Raw genomic sequence first — 5,044 nt, forward strand, 5'->3', positions numbered from 1 at the left:
TAGTAATGCCCCAGCCCTCCACGTCACCAACTGCAAAGTATTTTCTCTAATAAAACTAGTAAAACTGGACCATATGAAAAAGAATATGGCATCGGGATTGAAGGAAGATTCAACAAAATACACTCTATAGATAATACAACTTCACTTGCTGAAATCAAGGAGGACTTGAAACATTTGCTACAGAAGATCAAAGACTATGACCCTCAATATATATTACCTCTCAACATTGTTTTTTTTATTTTTTTATTTTATTTAAATTTATTATTAATTTCAGTAAAAATTTACAGAGACTTTGGATTTCCATTCATTCATTGTTGCACTTTTCTCCCCTCCCAACCCTCCCCCCTAGTACACTACCCTCTTTGAAAAGTAAAAGACAAATTCTTTCATTTTTTTACAAACCCTCTCCCAGGTCCAGTATTTGTTCTTTGGTGACTGAGATACTTCACTCAGCATAATGTCTTCCAGGCTCACCCATTTTGAACAATATTGAATGAGTTCCTTGTTTTTCAATGCAGCATAGTATTCCATTGTGTGAATATACCACAGCTTCTCTATCCATTCGTTTGTTGATGGGCACTCAGGTTGTTTCCAACTCCTTGCTATTGTGAACAGAGCTGCGATAAACATGGGTGTGCATATATCTGCTTGGATGTCAGTTATGGTCTCTTTGGGATATATTCCGAGTAGTGGAATTGCTGGGTCAAATGGTATCTCTATTTGCAACTTTTTGAGAAAGCGCCATACCGCCTTCCATAGTCGTTGCACCATTCCCACCAACAGTGAATAAGGGTTCCAGTTTCTCCACAACCTCACCAGCATTTGTTGCTTTCTGTTCTGTTAAATTTTGCTAGTCTTACTGGGGTGACATAATATCTCATAGTTGTTTTAATTTACATCTCCCTTAGAGCTAGGGATTTTGAACATTCCTTCATGTGCTTGTTAGCCATCTGAATGTCTTCTTTGGTGAAGTGTCTGGTCATCTGCGCCCATTTCCCTATTAGATTATTTACCTTTTTCTTGTTGTGGCATCAACATTGTTGTTGTTATATGCCGTCGAGTCGCTTGCGACTCATATCGACCCTATGTACAACAGCCCTAAACTCTGCTCTGTCCTGTGCCAATCTCACTGTCTCTGACACAACCATCCCATTATCCCAGTCACTGAATTAATCCACCTCATAGAGGGCTTTACCCTCCTGCGCTGTCCCTCCACTCTACCAAGCATGATGTCCCTCTCCAAGGACCGGTCCCTCCTTACAACATGTCCAAAGTATGTCAGATGGAGCCTCAGAATCCTTAGAAAAACTAAAATCCACCTACAACTTGGAGAGAACAAAAGAGATGAATGAGACCATCTAAGAATCAAATCCCTAGGCCCATCAAAAAACTTCTCTTACAGGGTAAAAAAAAAAAACCAACAGAAAAAAACACAGAGAAAAAATATTTGGTAAGGATATATCTGACAAAGGACTCATATCTAAAATTTTTAGAATACTCCAGTACCTCCACAAGAAAAAGGTAAACAACCCAATCGTAAAATAGGCACAGGATATAAATAGGCACTTCATCAAAGGGGACATTCAGATGGCAAACAAACACATGAAGAAATGTTCAAAATCATGAGCTATCAGAGAGATGCAAATAAAAAAACTATGAGATATCACCTAACAATACCAAAGTTCAACAGAGCAGCAAACAATAAATGCTGGTTAGGTTGTAGAGAGATTAGAACCCTATTCACTACTGGTGGGAGTGTAAAATGCTGCAACCACTATGGAAGGTAGTTTGGTGCTTCCTCAGAAGGCTGAAAATAGAAATACCACTTGACCCAGCAATACCACTACTGGGGATATACCCTAAAGAAACCAGAACAGCAGAACCATTATCCAAACAGATATATGGACACTCATGTTTATTGCTGCATTATTTATAATAGCAAAGATATGGAAGAAACCCAAGTACCTACCAACAAATGAAGTGATAGAAAATCTATGGTATAATCATACAATATAATACTACAGAGCACTGAAAAAAAATGAACTCATAAAACATTACACAAGATGGGAGACCTTGGAGGGCATCATGCTGAGTGAAATATCTCAAAATACTGCATAGCACCACTGTTATAATGTAAGTATGGCATGGGGTTTGGGAGAAGAATAGGATAGAGTGAATAGATAATGACCATTGCATTGGAACAGATGAAGGAAAGAACAATATAAAAGGAATAGATGGTTAGGCATTGTAAGTACAACACCACAAGGGGTAAAATGTAAAACAAGGAATGAATAAAAATCTAACTTCTCTGTAAGCTTTTGTTAAAATCACAATTAAAATAAAATTCTATTTAAAAAAAGAAAACCAAAATCCCCACATCTGAGCCAACACGTCACATCATGATAGATGGAGAAAAGACTGAGGTTGTCAGCTTGCTTGGATCCATGATCAACACCATTGTTACTAGCAGTCAAGAAATCAAATGATATGTTGCATTGTGAAAATTTGCCATTGAGGATCTCTCCAAGGTGCTAAGGAGCAATGTCATCAGTTTAAAGACTAAGGTGCACCTGATTGAGGCCATGTTCTTTAAAATTACTTCCTATACATCTGAATGATGGATGACAGAGGAGGAATTGATGCCTTTAAATGGTGGTGTTTGAGAAGAGTACTGAATGGACCACCAGAAGAATAAACAAAAACGTGTTGGAGAAAGTGCAAATGCTCCTTGAAGGCAAGGATGTCTCACAGTCCTTTGAGGTTGTTGTCAGAAGGGGCAAGAAAAAGACACTATACTTGGAAAGATGGAGGGTCAGTAAAGGAGAGAAAGACCTTCAACAGGATGGACTGATACAGTGACTGTATTAATGGGCTTGAATATATCAGGGCTGATGAGGTGAACACAGGATATATCGAGGTTTTCAGATCAATTGTTCATAGGGTCGCTATGAGTCGTACGTAGTCAACATGATGGCACCTAATAAAAACCACCTGGGATCCAGACGTTGAACATGCCTCTGAGCATGACAAATGGCTTGATGGAGCAGGGCGGGGGCACCTGAGCAGTAGCTTGATCATGAAATTAGTCTATTCAATGGGAACTCAGTCTAGTGCCAACTCACTTGTTACACTCAATGTATCAGTTACCGACAAGCCATTTGGCTTAATGGGGCGTAGCCAGCTGATCATCACTTGTAAGTCAAACTCTGGATTGAGCTTAGAAGGTGGCACCACCCTGCCATCTGCCTGGCCATTTGAAAACCATCTTTCACTTCATGAGGATGGTTCCAGAGGCAACTTCCTTGCTAGAAAATGGTCATGGGGAAAGCAGAAGTCCCCAAAGAAGGGAAGAAAGAAAAATTCTAATGAATCTTAAAAACCACACGTTTTCTTTTTCTTTTTTTTTATGCAAAGGCTGCCATCAAGGGGACTTTAGACAGGTTCAAAAACTGTGGCCTCTACATGGGAGTCCCAAAGAGCAAGTGTATATGAAGGTTTTGGCCATTTGTAAAGCAACTGAGTATCAGGCTACAGTGGAGACAGCAGAACTGGAGCCAGTGACCCCAGCACAGACACCTTCTCCACCCACCGGTCATCCAGCATCTCCAGCACCTTCCTCAATGAGCAGCCCCTATTCTATCTCCTGCCATTGTTAACTTTCTCCTCACGTGTCCCAAACCAGGCATCTTCAGGGACTTGGCCATCCAAGTCTCACCAAGTTCATTATTACCAAACAAGAGTTGCCTCCTTCTGTTAGCGTGACTCACTCAAGGAGGGATGGCTACTGCTGTTTCAGCCATAGTGGGCACCTCACAGAGGCTCTCGCTAGGCCAACCAGTACAGCTACCACCCAGCCTGGTCAGTGAGCACAGATGGTCTCACCCAGTCAGTTTTGTAACTGACTCCACCCAGAATCTAGCCTCCTCCTGGACTGCAGCTTCCTCCCAGACTAGTCTCCTCCATTATAACAAATGCCTCCACCCCCGGCTCAGAACCAAGCAGCCATGCTGAGCAGCCTTCCCTATTCCAGGAAAAACCTCCACCTCAGAAAGTCCGAGTCACTTTACAGCAACAGCCCCCTCTTCAGCAGAACAAGGTTGCGCCTCCACACAGTCCAGAAATGTAAACCACCTTAGTGCCACCAGCTGTGGAAAGCAGTCTTGAGTGACCTATGAACTCTAGCCCTGAGCTCTCATACAGTGAGGCCACCTCTCCTGAGACAATCTGGGAGGTGGTCACAGAAGTCATTCTTGAGGTTGAATCCCCTTCTCAGATGGGTGCTGAATGAGCAAGTGTGTCTCCTGTGACACTCGTATCCCTACCTTTTGTGTGAGGTCAGAGTGTGAGAACCCTCCCATGTGAGTAGACAGCACGACAATGAGTATTTCAGCAATTATTGTATGCTGAAGCACTACAGGGCTGTATTTTTGGCCTGAGATGCTGTCGTCGTTGTTGTTGTATACCATCAGGTCAAAACGGACTCATAACTGACCCTGCGGAGAGTTTTCAGGACAGTAAATCACACTGGAGGAGACTGCCCATTCATCTCCCATATGTCTCCTACAGAGTGGCTGGTGTATTCGAACTGCGTGCCTTTGGGGTAGCAGCACAACTCCTTACCATTAAGAGCCACGGTAGAAATTCACACATAAAGGTATTTGTGAAATAGCCCTCTTCTGCAAGCCAGTGAAGACTTCTCTGCTGGGAGTGTGTCCAAGAGTGTATTTTTTAAGCACAAACTGGTGGTGCCTGATCTCAACCCAGGGTGGCCCTGCCTGCTTGCCTCTCCATTCCCCCTTCAACAGGAGCCAGGCTATCGAGCAGGGCTATTGAGTTTGCCATAATCTGGAACTGCTTTTTCCTTTAAAGCACAAGCAGAGATACCAGTAATAAAAGCAGAGCAAAGAGTGAAAGGAGGATAGACAAGCAGTAAATATGGATGGTAGGTGCGACAGTGGGTGTCTGAGGTAATTTGTTGGCATGATTGTCAGAGGATTTGCCTAAATGATTATAAAATGACAGAGTACTCAGCTTTGAGCCTAGG

The 5,044-nt window shown here is 42.4% G+C and overlaps 1 pseudogene; it reads left to right on the forward strand.

Annotated features, from left to right (window-relative positions):
• The first annotated feature begins 3,777 nt into the window (after nucleotides 1-3,777).
• Nucleotides 3,778-4,436, forward strand: LOC102871356 (annotated as a pseudogene).
• Nucleotides 4,437-5,044: the final 608 nt, after the last annotated feature.

This window comes from Elephantulus edwardii, unplaced genomic scaffold (genome assembly GCF_000299155.1).
Source record: "Elephantulus edwardii isolate Elephantulus edwardi_28Jun2011 unplaced genomic scaffold, EleEdw1.0 scaffold00066, whole genome shotgun sequence".
NCBI lineage: Eukaryota > Metazoa > Chordata > Mammalia > Macroscelidea > Macroscelididae > Elephantulus > Elephantulus edwardii.